At 47.2% G+C, this 18,774-nt stretch overlaps 1 pseudogene; it reads right to left on the reverse strand.

The window, feature by feature from the left end:
* Positions 1–18,039: 18,039 nt before the first annotated feature.
* Positions 18,040–18,164, reverse strand: LOC142437835 (small nucleolar RNA SNORA51; annotated as a pseudogene).
* Positions 18,165–18,774: the final 610 nt, after the last annotated feature.

The raw sequence follows: 18,774 nt of genomic DNA on the forward strand, positions 1-18,774 counted from the left end.
ACCCAGTGATTGGGAAAAGCTCAGCAAGTTGGTGATTCAGTGGAGGGACAGGGTAGCATCTCTTCTCTGCCTGTTTCCTACAGCTCACCTTGCCCCAATTCTTGTTCTGCTCTGAGTCCTAAAGCTGCCACATTCCCTTGGCTCCTCCCTGGGAGCAGCTGGAGCAACCAGTGGTCCTGGCCTTCCTCCAGCCCGGCCTTCCTTCGGGACCAGTAGTTGCCAGGCCGACTTGGACGTGTGTGTCCGAGTCGGACTGTGCTTCTTAAGGTTTTCAGGGGCTGCGTTGTCAGCCGATCTCCAGGCCTTTCTTCCCAGGCACCCCTGGGTGGACTTGAACTTCCAAGCTCAATTAGCAGTTGAATGTGTTAACCATTTTTACCACCCGAGGACTCCCCAAGAGCCCTTTATTGACCCACTCATGTCTCTTCTCAGGGAGGATTCCCCAGCCTGCCTCCAAGCAAGTGCTGGCATCTCTCCCTGGTCCTTGATCTCATATCTCTGTGGAAGCCTTGATCACAAATCTCAGAAAGGCAACCTCACATGGCAGCAAAGAGCTACACCAAATCTCTGCCCAATCAACCTGCATCTGAAAGTTCTACCTACCATGGGAACCGGGCCAAGACTAAATCTCCTTGCTCAGCTTTTGTAAAGGATTCTAGAGGCTTCCTTGAGTCATTGTGACCCCAGCCTTCTGCAGGTAGCTGGCCCCACTCATCAGACGGGCTCTACGCCTGTCACACCCACCAGCCAATTGAAATTAGCCCAGGATTCCGATGCTTCAGCAGCAAAGCTTCCACAGGAGTCAATGACTCATCTTCAGAAACCCGTTTCAGCATTCTAAGCCATCCCCACCCCTGCCTAGGGGAGCACAGGGGGAGGATACTCAATCACACGGCAGTTTTTAACATTGTTATCATGATGTCTCAGGCATCAGCCAGCGTGAGCTGTTGGTGTTGGGTGCCATCAAGTCAGTTCTGTCCGACCCATTGTGACTGTAGGCACAGCAGAATGCAACACCGCATGTCCTGTGCCATCCCTACACTTGTTCTATGCCTGAGCCCGTTGTTACGGCCACAGTCTCAGCCATCTCCTTGAGGGCCTTTCTGTTTCACTGTACCTCTACATTCCCAGGAATGATGTCCTTCTTGAAGGACTGGTCCCTCCTGACAACCTGTCCCAAGTGTGCAAGACGAAGTCTTGCCATGCTGGCCTCTAAGGATACTGCCCATACACCTTCCAAGTCCGAGCTGTGTGTCCTTTGAGCAGTCCATGGTACTTTCAATAGTCTTCTCCAGCACCACAATTTAAAAGCATTGGTTCTTCTTCAGCCTTACTTTTTCAGTGGCCAACGTTCACATGCATGTCAGGCAATTGAAAATACCATGCACCTTAGTCCTCAAAGTAGCATCCTTGCTTGTCAGTACTCCAAAGAGGTCTTGTGCCGCAGATTTATCAAATGCAATACATCTTTTGATCTCTTGACAGCTGGCTCCAAAGTTGGGATGTTGTAAGAGTACAACTCAATAAGTTACCACAATAGGATGACACACCCAAGTCAAGAAACGGAACATAAGTAGCTCCACAGAAGTCTCTCATGCCCTCCCCGCCCCCACTCTCTATTCCTCAAAGTGAGCCTTTACCCTCTTGACGTCTAACGCCATAGAAAGTCCTGAAATTGATACAATTGGGGTTGAACACAGTATTCTTCCATTTGAGCTTCTTTTCCTCAGTATATGTTTATGAGATTGGTTGATCCATTCTATGCCATGTGCTTTGGTTTGTTCCTTTTCATTGCTATGCAATATTTCATTCATGATCACATCGTAACTTATCTAATCTACCGTGAAGGGGGCAAGCCCTGGTGGTGCAGTGGGTTACAATTTGGGCTAATAACTGAAGGTCAAACCCACCAGCCACTTCACAGGCCAGAGACAGCTCTCTGCTCCCTTAGGGGTTGCTGCCTCAGAAAGCCACAGGGGCAGTTTAACTCTATCCTTTAGGGTTGCTATCAGTTAGAATGGATTCCATAGTATTGAGGGTTTTTTAGTTTTTCACTGTTAAAGGATATTTAGGGTTTGTTTTTTCCCCATTCAGGAGAATGATGCTACTGTAATAGCTTAATACACATGTGCTTTCATTTTATTGCAGTGGTTTTTTTTTTTTAACAATTTATTGGGGCTGATATAATTCTTTTCACAGTTCATACATATATATACATCAATTGTATAAAGCACATCTGTACAGTCTTTGCCCTAATCATTTTTTTCTCTTTTCTTCTTTTACATTTTATTAGGGACTCAAACAACTCTTACCACAATCCATACATATACATACATCAGTTGTATAAAGCACATCCATACATTCCCTGCCCCAATCATTCTCAAGGCATTTGCTCTCCACTTAAGCCCCTTGCATCAGGTCCTCTTTTTTTTTGCAGTGGTTTTTAAGCAGACACTATCAAAATCCATTTCACAGGTGTTTGGGGCTCAGGGGTATAGTGGTTACGTGTTGAGCTGCAAAACCAGCAGTTTGAAAACACCAACTGCTCCTTGGGAGAAAAATGAAACTTTCTACTCCCACAGAGGATTACCGACTCAGAAACTCACCGGGGCAGTTCTACTCTGTCCTGTAGGGTCACTATGAGTTGCCATTGACTCAGTGGCAGTGAGGTGGTGTTTGTTTGTTTGTTTGGGCTTTTGGAGATAAGAAAACAGATGTACCTCTCAGAAATCAACAGGTGATTTCCGTGGAGACGTGACCCGTTTGGGGGGCTTCGTTCTCTTTGGTTCCTTGTGATGGTCTTCTCCATGGGGGACAACTTTTAAGCTTCAATAGCAATGTTGACTTTGTTCTGCTTGGGTCCCCACCTCCACCCATTTCATTTCCCCAGAGTTCAAGGGACCTGTGAACAAGCCATCTTTGCACTCCTGTTTATACATTTGTTTACTTCCTCGTGGTTCAAAAATTATGTCTAGAGTATTTTCTATGTACCAGGTACTATGTTAGGCCCTGAAGACACAATGTCCTTAGTCCCAAGAAGCTAGAGAGAGAGAGAGAGAGAGAGAGAGAGAGAGAAGTTTATCAGCAGTGACAACAAAGTGTGACGTGGGCCACAGGAGAAGAGGTGCAATGTGACTTCTTCTAAGGACCCCCAGGCCCAGGATTGGGGTTCAATGAAATTCCTGGGTGAGGTGAGGTCTACGAGGAGCTCTGAAGGGAGAGTGGGAGTCAGCCAGGGAAGGGGGAAGAGGGGCAGAGATGGGAAGAGATGAAGATGGGGAAAGGGTTCATACAGGGTCTAGGCAGTGAAAAGCCACCTAGCTAAGAGAATGAGGAATGAGTCCATTCAGGAACTGCAACTACCTCACTGTGCCTGAAGCTTAGAGGGTAAGGCGCAGGAGTGGGGAGAGATGAGGCTGACCATAAAGAAGGGTCTGAAAGCCTTCCTAGAAAGTTTAGTGCCTGGCCTGAGAGCACAGAGGAAGCACTAGGGGTTTAAAATGGGGCGGGAATGCCAATCACGGTTGTCCTTTGGGAAGGATGCTCAAGCGTGGTCCAGCTCAGAAAAGGGCAAGACTGCAGACAAGGTCTGTTGCAGAGACGAGGGTGATTCCGCACCAGAAAACTGGGGAAGGATGGATGGATAGAGAGACAGAGAGCGAGAAGGGCGGAAGAGAGGGGAAGGAGGGAGAGAGAACAGGGAGGGAGAGAGAGTGGAGGTCGGAAGGCGATACAGATTAGAGCCGGGGGCCATGAGGCCAACTTCTTACTAACTTCTTCCTTGTCCATTCTCTTTGTTGTGTTTTTCTGTGTGGAAATTGATTAAATAATATTAAAAGCCTCCTACCCCCAACCCCGAAAGCCTTTTATTCAAACCAGTCACCTGGAAAGCAAGCCTCCCACTGGGGCTTAACTCGCTCAAGGAAAGATTAGAAGAACCCAGTGACCACGCTTTGAAAAGTTGCTCAGAGAACTCAGGAGGAGCCTGCAGTCCTCAGAGACTTCTATTTTTACCAGAAACACACCCAGGGAAGTGGAGCGTTTTCAAATGAATTAGACATGAGATTGATCTTTATATACAAAAGAAGAGAGACAAGGAACAAGGATGCTGAGTTTGAGTTGCCTCCCGCTCCCTCATCTCCCTAAGCGGCTTCATCGGGACGGCGTAAGTCAAGCTGAGTGAGCTCGAGTCCTGACTCAAGCCCACACCTAGACCGAGGCCAGGCCCAGCAATGCCCTGTGGTGCATGAACACGGGGCACACAGCAGACGGCCCCCCAGCAGGGCCGCGTCCACTCAGAGAGGAGCCATCCCAAAGCCCTCCATCCCTACCTGAACAATAAAAGCAACTGACATTTGAGTGGCAGTTAGTGTTGAGGAAACTTAAAACCCAAGAAACGTGGGCCGGGTGGTGATGATCCACCCCTGACATACAAGCTCGGCTCAGCAGTGATTTCAAGCCCTTGTGTTCTGCCTTCACCAAGCCGTGGTCCTGCTCCATGACGCTTTGTCAATCATCTAACCCCTCGGTCCTGGCCTGGGTCCATTGAAAGCTCCCTGTGTTGCCATGTTGGAGCTTTGCCTGAACCCGACCTGTGGGGATAAGCAGGGCTTCGTGGAGCCTCAGGGATTCCATGAATGTGGCTAAAGAGCCATGGATCATGGGACACTTAGAGCCACTACACCTGTGTTTCCCGAAGTACCTGATTCCATCCCGGGAGGGTTCTGGAATGATCCAGTGGGGGCTGCAAAAGCAGCTGCCTACACGTTACCGTGAATTACAGGCTATAGAACAAAAGTTTTTAAGTGGCAGGAGGCGCTAGGTTTGGTTTTTTTTCTGACAAGGGAGTGGTAGCGCCAATAAATTTGGGAGCCTGTGCACTACCTACTGTAGCCAGAGAAGCTCCCCTTTGGAAATGAACTTGAAACAACCATTGTTTTTGTAAAACGTTATCTCTGTGTTCTCGTGTGTGGTTTTGAAGGTAGGAGAAGTTTTGAACTCTTTAAAACCCCGTTTTTGTCCAAGGATTGTTGTTGTTGTTAGATGCCATCACGTCAATTCAGACTCATAGCATCCCCCGTGCACAACAGAAGGGAACACTCCCTGGTTTTGTGTCATCCTCACAGTTGGGGTTGTGTTTGAACCGATCATTGCAGCCACTGTATCCGTCCGTCTCCTTGAGGACCTGCCTCCCTTTGGCCCCTCTCCACTTGACCAAGCACGATGTCTTTCTACAGGCGCGTCTTTCCTGAGGACGTGCCCAATGTGCCTGTAATTAAAACAGGTCCACAAAAGCCAACATACAACCTTGCTTCTAAGCTACCTGAATTTTGAGAAAACCTCAAGGCTAGACTTGAATCATCGAACACTAGGACAGAAGATCCGACAACTGCGGGATGACATCAACATCATATGCGGAGCAAGCAAAAGGTCAGTAAAGAGACAGAAAATACTAATGTGGAATTCAGGAGAGACTCTGAAACTTGCTCTCAATCCTAGAGCAGCTAAAGCAAATGGAAGAATTGGTGAAGAGGTGAATAGAAATTTTCTAGGGGTAATTAGCGAAGACAGAGTAGTATAACAAAATATGCAGCCACTTAGACAGAGATAACAAGTTCAAATAGTAATGAGGCCAGGTAAGTAAGCAAGGTTGGCTGTGTAACATGATAGGGAGCTGTGCATGCACATTTGGTCTAAAAGAGACCAACCTCACCCTCAGCTAGTCATTATCAGGTAGCAAAACACAGGCCCAAAGTTTCCAGTGCATCTAATGCAGCAAGAGAAGGCAGAGACCAGCTTTGTCCAGGAATACTCATATTGATTTCTTTAAATATTGGTAACTTATTTTTTTAAATGGTTACTGTGTGCAAACTCAAGAATAGTCTTAATTACCATCTGTAGGCCACAACCTTCTGATTTAGATCCACCGAGGAAACTAAGCTAGAAGAAATGAGTTTTTATGATTCAGGGATTGAAGAGAGGGGAAAACTATGTCCAGGAGGTGACTGGAGACACAGAAACTAAGAAGAGGATGGGATTGCAGGTTCCAGGGCGGTAAGTACCTGAGCTGAGACAAATGCAGTACATCTGTGGAGGCAGAATCCTGTAACAGGATGGAGTATCCAAAGTCAGAGTCTGGGAGGTGCACAGAGGTTCCCACAGCTGATCTAGGTGGTGGGGCTGCCACCAGAGCCATGGTCTTTTCAATGGCCGCAGATGCATGTGAAAGTTGGACACTGACTACGAAAGATTTGGATACATTTGGATTGTGGTGCTGGAGAAGACTAGTGAAAGTCCATGCATTGCTAAAAGGACAAGCAAGTCTGTTCTGGAAGAAGTGCAGACAGCGTGGTTCTTAGAGGCAAGGATAGCAAGACTTCATCTTACATACATCGGACATGTTGTCAGGAGAGACCAGTCCCTAGAGATGGACATCATGTTTGGTGGAGAGACAGCAATAAAAGAGGAAGGCCCCTCTCCACTCAAGTACTCCCTCAATGCAAGAACACTTTGTTCAGTTAAATTGGCATTCCCTGACGCTCACCTTCCTGACATAATCGCTGAAGACAAAGTGGGTTCATAGCAAATGTGGTGAAGAAAGCTGATGGTGCCTGGCTACCAAAAGATATAGCATCTGGGTCTTAAAGGCTTGAAGGTAAACAAGAGGCCATCTAGCTCGGAAGCAACACAGCCCCCATGGAAGAAGCACACCAGCCTGTGTGATCACGGGGAGTTGAAGGGATGAGGTACCAGGCATCAAAGACCAAAAAATCATATAATTGTGAATGAGAGGCAGTGCTGAGTGGGGACCCAAAGCCCATCTGTAGGCAACTGGACATCTCCTTACGGAAGGTTTGCGTGGAGGAGACAAGCCAGTCAGGGTGCAGTGCAGTAACGATGAAACATACAACTTTCCTCTAGTTCCTAAATGATTCCTCCCCTCCCACTATCATGATCCCAATTCTACCTTACAAATCTAGCTAGACCAGACGATGCACACTGGTACAGATAGAAACTGGAAACACAGGAAATGCAGGACGGATGATCCCTTCAGGACCAGTAGTGAGAGTGGCAATACTGGGAGGAGGGAGGAAGGGTGGGATAGAAAGGGGGAACCAATTACAAGAATTTACATACAACCCCCTCCATGGGGGATGGACAACAGAAAAGTGGGTGAAGGGACATGTTGGACAGTGTAAGGTATGACAAATAATAATTTATAAATTATGAAGGGTTCATAGGGATTGGGGGAGCGGGGAAGGAGGGGAAAAATGAGGACCTGATGCCAGGGGCTTAGCAGAGAGCTAATGTTTTGAGAATGATGAGGGTAACAAATGTACAAATGTGCTTTACACAATTGATGTATGTACAGATTGCGATAAAAGTTATATAAGCCCCCCAATAAAATTATTTTTTTTAATAGGAAGGCCCACAAAGAGATGGATTCATGCAGTAGCTGCCTCCATGGGCCCAGGGATAGAACCATGTGAAGATGGCACAGGGCCAGGCAGTGCTTCATTCTGTTGGGCACAGGGTCGCTTATGGGTCGAAGCCAACTCAGTGGCACCTAACAACAAGGTAGCCGACAGGTCAAAGTTCACGGCAGTCACTTAGAGAAAGGAAAACAGAAGCCAAAACTGATGGTCTTTTCCCATAAAAATTATGGTTGAGGAATCCCTGGTGATGTTGGGCTGCTCACCACAAGGTCAATGGTTTGAAATGACCAGCCACTCCATAGAAGGAAGACGAGGCTTTCTACTTCTGTGGAGCATTATCTCAGAAACTCACAGGGCCAATTCCACCCTGTTCGGTCGTGTTGCTTTGAGTTGGAATCTACAGAATCCACTTTGTCCTACAGGATGAGCATGCGTTGGAATTGACTATCTGGCACACAACAGTAAACCCCACCTCCACGTGGGGGCAGTGGTGGTTCAGTGGCAAACCTGCCGTTTCATGGGAGAGACTCGGGGTTCATTCCCGGCCATGCACCTCCTGCACAGCCACTACTCAGCTGCCCATGGAGACTTGCATGTCACTGTGATGCTGAATGGTCCATGTTGCACACGCATTGCCAGGAATTAGGGACTTCCTGAATGACAGCTAACAAACCCTGCTTCCTGGTTTCAACTACTCTGTCCAGTCTCCATCTGACAGACACTGCGATAGTGTTTTTGTGCCAGTGTGGCACCTGTAAGAAGATAGGGGTGGCGTTTGGCCTGTCAATCAAGTTGCAGCCTGATGGCTCCCCTTGGAGGTGCCATGGAGACAGAGAGCTCTCTGGGAGCCTCTTTTTCTGCCCTCACCTTCGTGCTTGCTGCCCACCCTGAGAGCTGCCACCTGTCTACACTGACATTGGATCCCCACAACCCTGTACTCTATAGCCTGTGTTTTCCTGCATTCTGCATCATTGCATGTGGCTACATGTGTCTGAAGAGGGACTATGGACTAGCATCAGACTTACGGACTGGGCTGGGATATTTCCTTGATATATAATTACTTCTTGATATAAAACTCTTTTTTAATATTTATATATTTTTAGTAATGCATAAAATAATATTTTGTTGTTTTGTTTTTTAATCATTTTATTAGGGCTCATACAACTCTTATCACCATCCATACAGACATCAATTGTGTAAAGCCCATTTGTACATTCATTGGCCTTATCATTCTCAAAACATTTGCTCTCCATCTAAGCCCCTGGCATCAGCTCCTCATTTTCCCCTCCCTCCCCGCTCCCCCCGATATAAAGCTCTTTCTTACACATATATGAGTGCCCCTGGGTTTGTTTCTCTAGCCAATTGAGCCTAACATAGATACATGTTTACCCTTGCTTACATCTTTTGCCTTCTTCCTACGCACTGCCGTCTCGTAGTAGTGTGAGTGTCCTTGCGGTGCATTGCCTCATAACAGGGCGTTTCAGTGAAGAGGCCATTCTTACACTCAGTTGGTGGGAGTGCAAACTGTCCGTCTTGATGAGGGGCAGTTTGGCAACATGTGCCAAGAGCTTTAGACAAATCACTTTTGACCTAGTAATTTGGGTTTTTTTTCTTTGTTTTAAAGAAATCTATCTAAAGGTCATAGTAATAATCCTTAAAGCATGTTTATATTAACAAAAGAATCAGAAACAAGCCAAATGTCCAACAACAAGGAATTCAAGGAATTCAAGTCGTTGTTAGCTATTATCTCATGGCAGCTCTATGCATAGCAGCGTACGCAATGACCAACCTTGCTCCGTCTGCATGATCATGGGATGCTCAGATCCACTGTTGTGCCCCTTGAGTGCCTTCCAACCTAAGACGCTCATCCTCCAGCACTAGATGAAATCATCTTCTTTTGTGATGCATAGTTGTCCTTGGTGAATGTTCAGAAGTAGATTCCCAGATCTTTCTGCCTGGCTCTGTCTTAGGCTGGCAACTGTGCTGAAAGCTGTCACCGGTGTTTCATGAGTGCCCCTGTTGGTCGTTGAAACACTGGCAGCATCAGACACAAGCCATCACAGTACAGCTGACAGAGAACTGATGGTGGATCATACATAAGCACATGGGTCGCCGTGCGTTGGAACTGACTCAGTGGCAGTCAACCCCACCGCCAACAAACCCCGGTGCTGCGGAGTCGAATCTGGACTCGTAGCCACTGCATATCTCGTGTTGGAAAATGTGGATCTACCGGTAAATTTTATTTCCTCCCTATTTTTCTGCTGAATACACACAATCCTTGGATTAGAAAACAGCATTAAAGCAATTGCTTCCCTTGAAACACACGCACCTGGTTTGAAATCGGGTGACTGTCCAGGGAAGCCACAGTCCATTTCCATGACCTGCTAACTTTAACAGAAAGCCTGACCTTGCTTTTCTGGGGGTTCTGTGAGGATCAAATGCAATCAGATAACATGTAACATACAAATATGTTATTATAACCTGATTGGCTTGTTTTTCTTTCTTTTTGAAATCATTTTATTGGGGGCTCATACAACTCTTATCACAATCCATACATCCATCCATTGTGTCAAGCACATTTGTACATCTGTTGCCATCACCATTCTCAAAACATTTGCTTTCTGCTTGAGCCCCTGGTATCAGCTCTCATTTCCCCCTCCCTCCCCACACTTTGAGACCCCTCTGAGACCACACTTTGTCACCAGATCCTCAAGCCCTGAATCTCTAGGAGTTGCCCATGACAATGACCCCTTCGGTTTCAGATCCATATCCCTCAGGAGGTCAACCTCTAGTCCAGGGGCCAGGTGGGAACGGGTCCCTGAAACCTTCGCTGCCCTCCTCCTCCAGCTACCACCCACCAGCCCCAGTGCCTAAGAACCGACCCCAATAGGGTAGTGAGGAGGGTGGCCACCTTTGCAATAACTGCGTTCGTATTCGGCTCGGATCGCCCTGGCTGTGCATGAATGAACCAGGGTCCAGTTAGCTGCGCTTCCGAGCCTTCGGTGTGCTGTGACGGAAGGCGGGACAGAGCCAGGGACACACATCTCCACACCGTTTCTGAGGAGGCGGGGGTGGCGGGGACAAAGCAGACAGAGTTCCTCTTATAAACGCTAACAGTCTGCCTGTCCTGGAGAGCACCACCTGTGTGTGCTTTCTTTGCCCTTGGCACGAATGAAGGCACAGGCTCTCCGTGGAGTGAGCCCACTTTCAATAGACTCCGAGGATGAGGCAGGAACCCCTGCTTGGAGGTCCTCGTGGGCATGTTAGGCCCTTCCCTGGTGTGACGGGCTGCCGCCACCTCTGCCTGGGGTCCTGCAGGCTGAGAGGAGTCTCGGATTGAAGGCAGGGCCTGCATTGCAAGCGGCCATTTTCATTTTCTGGAACGTGGTAGAGAGGAAGGACCAGCTTGGATTCTCTTAGCTGCTCTGGGATCAAACAGAGAGGCAGCCAAGAACCGTGAGATCCGGTGGGAGTCTGGAAATGGCACTGGGCAGGAGACCCAGCTGCCACATCACATCACAAGGAGAGGAAGACTGACTACCACCGACATGTGGCAGGCCCCTCCTAGATTTTGACACATGAGACTCCGTGGCTCTGGAGGGAGCCCGTGTGTGTGTCAGAGCAGAACTGTGCTCCGTGGGGTTTCAGGCGCTCTCTGTTTCTGTGGCTGTTGTGTCCCCCTGAAGCAGATCTCCAGGCCTATCTTCTGAGGCACCGCGGTGTGGACTCACACCTCCTACCTTTCAGCTAGCAGCTGAGCGGTTAACCACTTGTCCCTCCTTTCCCTCCCTCCTCGGAAATTCTCTGACATATTATGAATGATCCCCTGCATTTCTGACAGCCACCATGATCCCATGAGGCAATTTGTTCTCTTCATTGACTTAGTGTTCTCCAGAAAGTGGCCCCTGTTCGTGTGGCTTCAATCACTGACTCACAATCAGGCCTTATTTTCCCGTCTAAGTCTCCAGTGCATTGGCACCATTGTCCCCTGTGACATTCTCTGCCTCCTTGATTGGCAGCACCACCCACCCAGAGGCCCAGGCAGAAGCTGGAGAATGACTTCTGGACCCCTCTACCCTTTACCCATCTTACTCCACAATCACCAAATGCAGTCACACAGCCCAGGTGAAAATAGCTGGACTCCCGACAGGGCTCCCCACCCCTACTGCCTCTGCACTGTAACGGCCTCTTAAAGGTCTCCCTTCAGTATAGCCTGGACACACACAGAGGTCATCCTAAGCCATCTGATTCTTCACTCCCCAGGCTGGAGCTCTGCAATGACTCCAATTCCCCAAACCTTCTTGGTGTGTGAATGAGTGATTTATTTTATAAGGATAGACACAACTGTTCAGCTTGTCCAAATTTCTGAACTACTCCATCATCTTTAACATCAACTGCTCCCCTCCCCTCAGTACACTCACTCCCATCATCAGGTTCTATGATTTGCAGCATGTCAGAGAACTCACAAGCCATCGAGGAAACACGGCACCCTGTTGTAGAGGTTGGCAAGGCCCAAATTCATGGGTTGGGTCTCAGGCTGGAGGTTTCTCTTGTCTCATGTGATTGCAGGGGCTGATGAACTCAAATCAGCAAGTCAGATGACAGGCTGCTGACTCCGAAGGCTGTGAAAGTAGGTGAATCAGTTCAGATGATAGGCTGCTTGCTCAAGAATCAGAGGTCAGATGATGGTGAGCCAGATTCAGGACCAACAGCAAGGGAGAGAACTTTGTAGTGCTTTCCTCTGTCTACACTGGATGCAGTCCACACCCCCAGGAAAGTTTTGGTTAGCTGCTGAGCAAGATGAGACTTAAATAAGGGTGGTAAGAAAGGTGACTTCAAGAAGGATGGTGACTTAGATCACATCCCCTAGAAAGGCAATGGCTCAATATACATTCTACCCTAATCCTGTCTTGTTTGTATAATAGACAACTCACTCCCAAATAGAACCATGGCCATAGGCATACTGTTTAGGATTTACAACACCTAACAAGATGGAAACAACCATATTAGATCACAACATGGAGGAGAATTATATCAATTCCCAAAATGGCTTAAGATGATCTTACTGAAGATCATCCAACAACGGTTGCGCAGTCCATTGACAGGGAGCTCTCAGAGGTTCAGGCAGGATTCAGAAGGGACGTGGAACAAGAGATATCCTTGCTGGTGTCAGACGGATCTTGGCTTAAAGCAGAGACTAGCAGAAGGGTGTTTTGTTGGCTGTGCAAAGTCATTTGATTGTATGGACCATAACAAACTGTGGACAACCTTGAGAGACATGGGAACTCCAGAACACTTCCTTGTACTCATTCAACCGTGCACATGGATCGAGGGGCAATTGTTTGAACAGAACAAGGCACACTGCATGGTTTAAAATCAGGAAAGGTGTGTGTCAGAGTTGTATCCTCTCACCATATTTCTTCAAATCTGTGCTGAAAAATCATCCGAGAAGCTGCAGTGTATGAAGAAGAGTGTGACATAAGGATTGGAGGAAGGCTTATTAACAACCTGCGACGTGCAGATGGCACAACCTTGCTTGCTGAAAATGAGAAGGATTTGTAGCCCTTGGTGATGCAGCTCAAGAATTGGGGCCTTCACTCTGGATTAGGACTTAGTGGGAAGAAGGCCAAAAGCCTCACAACTGGACCTGCAGGTAAACATCATGGTCAACGGAGCAAAAGTTGAATTATTAGGGATTTCAGCTTGCTTGGATCACAACCAATGCTCATGGAAGCAGCCGTAAAGAGATCGAAAGACATGTTGCACTGGGTGAATCTGCTGCACAGGCCTCTTCAGAGTATTGAAGATCAAGGGTGTTACTTTGGGGACTAAGGTGAGCCTGCCCCAAGCCCAGGTATTCTCCATTGCATCGTATGCATGTGAGCGTTTGACGTTGAATGAGGAAGACTAGAAGAATCCATGCTTTTGCGTTGCGGTGCTGGAGGAAACTATTGAACACGCTCCGGACTGTGAACGGGAAGAAGGCTCTGCAACCACACAGAGCTGCCATTGAGTCAGAGCTGACACACAGTGGCCCCTTCGTGGGTTTCTGAGATTGTAGCTGTTTATGGGAGAAGAAAGCCCAGTCTCTTTCTTGAAGAGCTGCTGGTGGTTTCAAACTGCCAACCATGCAGTTAGCAGCCCAACACACAACCACTAACCACCAGACGCCCTAGTGAATGAGTTCGAATGGCTCTTGTAGGTGTGGTGTTTTGAATCCCACATAATGACTAAGTGGGACTCTGCAAACAAAGTGTTGGTGGCCCTCCAAGGAGAATGGAAAAAGCTTTTACTCCCGTAGACACTTACATTCTCAGAAACCCACAGGGGACGTCGCTACGCGTCACCACTGACCCGACAGCAGTCAGAGAAGAAATTAATTACATGACAGCTTCTGATCTGCTTCCTACTCCTTCTCCAAAACCACTGGCATTGCACCCTCCAGCTGCATTCAACTAATTCCCAGAGTGAGCTTTGTTATTTCTCTCCTAAAACCTTCAAAGGAGCCCTGGTGGAACCACAGTTAAGCGCCAAAAGGCTGGTGGTTCAGATACACCAAGCAGCTGCAGGAGAAAAGCCAGGAATCTGCTCCAGGAAAGATGCCAGCCTAGGAAACCTTATGGGACAGTTCGAGTCTGGCACCGCAGGTCACATAACAATATCAGCAAGCCTTTGAAGTTTGTTACTCACCTGGAATCCTCATACCCATAATTCTGATGCCACCCCGTCCTCTTTCCATCATGTCTGGCTGATTCCTATGCCTCTCCCATTTCAACTGCAATGCCTCTTCCAAGAAGTGCCCTGACCTTCCTCCCATGTTCTGGCCTCTCACTCTGTTCTTGCCCCCCCCCCAGTCACACCCCCCAGTAGATGGTGATTCTTTAAGGAGAGAGACAAGGCCTTGCTCACCACTGGGCCCTCAGTTCCAGGCAGGTGCTCAAAGCCCTTCCATTGCGAGAGTGACAAAATGAGCACATGCGCATGTCACTTGCCTAAAGGTGCTCAACAATCCACGGTAGAATTTGGATTCAAAGCCAGTTCTGTTTGGTTTCAAAGCCTGTGGTCTTTCCTGACCCCCTGATAATACAAGTATCATCAGGTGGATTATTTAAAGCAAGGCTAGGTGACCTCGGCAGTGAACTCTTGAGGGTGCTTTGAATATGACATTTGGAAATCCACTTTCCCTATTCATCATCCACCCACTTACTATTCTTGTCCGGAAGACAGGCCTGCTCTTGCTCTTTATTTGCAAAGTGCCCGAGTTAAGTTTTCAAGTTCTTTCTTCCTTTGCCCTCAAACAAGGCCTCAGTTGGCTTCCTGGTACAGTCTGAAAAGTTGGCAGTTCAAATTCACCCAGTGGTGGGAGTAGAATTTGGTCATCTACTGCCATAAAGATTACACCCTAGGAACCTTGAACAAACAGTTCTACGCTAGCACATGGGGCTGCAATGAGTCAGAATCAACTCAACGTACTGTGTCTATATCCATGGATACAGTAGAGCAGACAGAGTCCTGGCGGCACCATGGGCCACGCATGAACCAAAATCCCGTCATTCGAACCCACCAGCTGCTCCGCAGGAGAAATATCAGCAGCATGCTTCTGAAAATATTTATTTACAGCCTCAGAAGCCCTATGGAGCAGCTCCTGCCCTGTAATGTCACTATGAATTGGAATTGACTCAACATGAGTGAGTATGGTAGTGGATTACGGCAGAGTACAGTGTGGGCAAAAGTATAAACATGTCTAAGCCATAAGCAAACACTTTAAGGAATTGACTTACTGGGCTTGGGGGGCTCAGAGCCATAGTCTCAGGGGCCATCTAGACCGATTGTCAGAGACAAAGATAATGCTGTACAGTCTACGTTACTTGCAATGAATGACTTGAAATAAAATGTGTACGAATGGCAGAATGGAACAATGATCTACTCTGTGAACCGTCACTAGATTCACAACAAATTTAAGAAGAAAGAAGGCTTGCTAGCAGCCATCTAAAACGCCACTATTGCTGAAGAGAATCAAAGACTGTGGGGGACAAGTAGTCCAAAGGACAAATAGACCAACCACAGCTTCCACTAGCCTGAGTTCAGAGGAACCAGATGGTGCCTGGCTACCACTACTGACCATTCCAAGAACGATCACAGGGTCCTAGAAAGAATGGGAGAAAAAAAATGTAGAATGAAATTCAAAATCATAATAAAAAGACCAGGCTTATTGGTCTGATAGAGACCGGTGGAACCCCTAACACGATGGCCTTTAGCCTCTCTTCAAACCTAGAACTAAAACCACCTCCAGGCATCACCTTTCAGCCAAACAACAGATGGACCTATACACTCAACACCCACCCCACCCCGACTCCCATGAGAAATGCTCTCCTCAGAAGAATCAGCAATACAAGACCAAAAGGACAGCATTTGCCTGAAAACCACCTTCGAAAGGTAGACAGAGGCAGACAAGGAGAGCAAATGGAAATGGAGATCCCATAAAATAACTGGGGAAAGGGCTATGCCGTTGACGAGGCAGCAACTAATGTCAAGAATTAGAATGCATAAATTGTTGAATGGGAAACTAATGTGCTCTGTAAATTTTCACTCAACTTGTGATAAAATGTTCCCAAAAAATTGAAGAAGAAAGAAAAACAAGGCAATGGCCTCTCACAACCACAGAGCGGTCCTGTGTGATATGCCCTGGACCGCTGGCAAGAGATGAGGCCATTACTGCACTTCCTTATTAAAGAGAACGGCTTGCGTTTCTGTCCTCGGATTGTGCCAGCTTGCGGTTGATGCGATGTGACCAACTAGTACTGCAAAATCCAATCCGCCTGGAAAATTTCAGCAGAGGGCAGAGAAGAGGCTGCCACTCGGCAGCAATCTCTGTAAGCACACATCACAATATTTGTACTTCCACGCGCCACGGGAAGATTGCATTAGCTACCTCCGCTTTGTTTAGATGAAGAATGATGTGTGACTGGGGGAATGCGGACGCAGAACAAGGCCTGAAAGCCCTCCGAAGAGGGATGGATCCATCTTTTCCTGCAGGATCATAAAAATAGCTTCCTGGGGCAGGGAATGCGCATAACACACACACCCCTCGCCCTCCCCCCCCCCCCCAGGGATTCACAGGGTCTGTTCACACTGCGGTCCTCCCTCCCCTGGCCCAGGGCCATGAAGTGTGGGCACAAGCAGATTCTACAAGATTCCCACCAAGGCCAGGAGAAAGGGGAAGGAAACACCAACCAACAAACAAAACCAGTTGCCACGGAGTCGATTCCAGCTCCTGAAGAGCCCTGGGTTTGGGGGTATAGTTGCCTCCATGGACTCTTCAAGGCTGTGACCTTTGAGGGACAAATTCTCAGCAGTTTTCCAAGAAGATGCTGCTGAGGCTTGAACCGCCAACCTCTCTGTTCACAAGTGCAGTGCTTAACCATTTGTGTCGCCACTTAGAGGCTCCTAAGAGGAAGAAACTTCTGAAAAGGAGGTCTTTTACTTACGTGCCGTCTGAGTACTCAGCTACTGAAATGAAAGTACATTGAAAATGCCCTATTTGGATCAGATTGGAATATAGCCAGATGGGGGAGTTCTGGATAAAACACCTCAACTCACTGCCATCAAGTCCACGCGAACTCATAGCAACCCTGTAGGACAAGGTAGCTCTGCCCCTGGGAGCGTCCGAGACTGTAACTTTTTACTGGAATACAAAGCCCTATCTTTCTCCTGAGGAGTAGCTGGTGGTTTCGAACTGCTGACTTTGCAGTTAACAGTCCAATGCATAGCCACTCTGCCACCAGGGCTCCTCAAATAAAGCAAGGTTGGCCATAACTTGATTCCGACTGAATCTGTGGAATAGTTTCATGGGGAAGGGGGTTGCTCACTGTATAAGTCTCTATTCTTCTGTACCTATATTTTTAACTTCTGTAAGGAAAACCTTTGTGATGCCGCATTTGAGTGTGGTGGTGTTAGCCACTCTGGCATTAATTCCAATCCCAGCATCCCAATGTGTCATAAAGGAGAACTATTCCATTTGTTTTGTTTGGGGCTGTCATTTTAATGAACCCCTTCTTTGCCTGGCCTTTCTTCCGTGGTACCGCTGGTGGGGGGGGTGTAGATTTGGTACCATCTTTCTGAGGAATCATTTTGTATTCTACATGGTCGTCTGTTTGTCAACTGGGGTGGCTTTGTGTAGTGCTCTGGTGCTGGGAGCTATGGCTCCAGTATTTTAAATGCCAGCAGGGCCATCCGAGGTAAACAGATTTCAGTAGCGCTTCTAGACAGAAAATAGACTCCAAAGAAGAATGAGATTGTCCACTTGTGGGTGTGAGCCACGGGAAGAACCCATATGGATAGCCGCGGAACACTGTCAGATAGAGTGCCGGGTGTTGAGCCACGTAGGTTGGAAGGCACTCAACACATGACTGGGAAGAGATGCCTCTTGTAAAGGAATCAGTCATTGTGGTGTCGATGGAGTAAAGCACTTTAGACCTTTATTTATTGATAAGGTACATCTTTTTTTTTTTTAAGCCAGTCAAGCCAGAGACCACTGCCACAAGCCGGCAGGCAACGACTAGTTCCCCTTAGAAAACAAGCAGTCAGATCCATTATCTTGGGGCCATGTTGCCCCGTTCACAATACAAACCAGGCACAGACAGGGCTTGGGTTGAGGTGTATACAGGGCACTTACTTTGCCTCCTTTTTCTATACAGGATAAGGCACGTCTTAAAATGAGAAGAAACTGCCGGAAACATCCATTAATAATTGGAACATTGAGTAGATGAAATGTCAATGCAGGAAAAATGGAATAGGACACACAAGGATTAATATCCTAGGCATGAGTAAGCTGAAATGGACTGGTGTGAACTTTTTGAATCACACAACCCAACACTTTACTATAACAAATTCAAAAGGAATGGAGTCACATTGAGCATGCAAAAAAGCTTCAAAATCTGTCTTGAGATACAATGCTGTCTGTGACATAGCCTGCATGCATACAAGGAAGATGAGTTAAAACAACTAGTGATGAAACTTACAAACTGAAGCTAGTGATGAAGAAATGGAAGGATTCAGTCTTCAAATGACCAAACTTGCAATTAAAATGCATTGATAATAATTGGTGATTGAGATGCGAAAGTTGCTACAAACAGCAACAGTCGTTGAAAAATATGGCTTCGATGATGAAATAAAGCTGGAGATTGCATGATAGAATTTTGAAAGACAACAAGTTCTTCACTGCAAATACCTTTCGTCAACAAAGTACATAGTGACTGTATATATGAACCTTGACAAATGGAATACACAGAAATCAAATTAACTGCATCTGTGTGAAGAAATGATGGAGAATCTCAAT

This window comes from Tenrec ecaudatus, chromosome 1 (genome assembly GCF_050624435.1).
Source record: "Tenrec ecaudatus isolate mTenEca1 chromosome 1, mTenEca1.hap1, whole genome shotgun sequence".
In the NCBI taxonomy this organism is placed as follows: domain Eukaryota; kingdom Metazoa; phylum Chordata; class Mammalia; order Afrosoricida; family Tenrecidae; genus Tenrec; species Tenrec ecaudatus.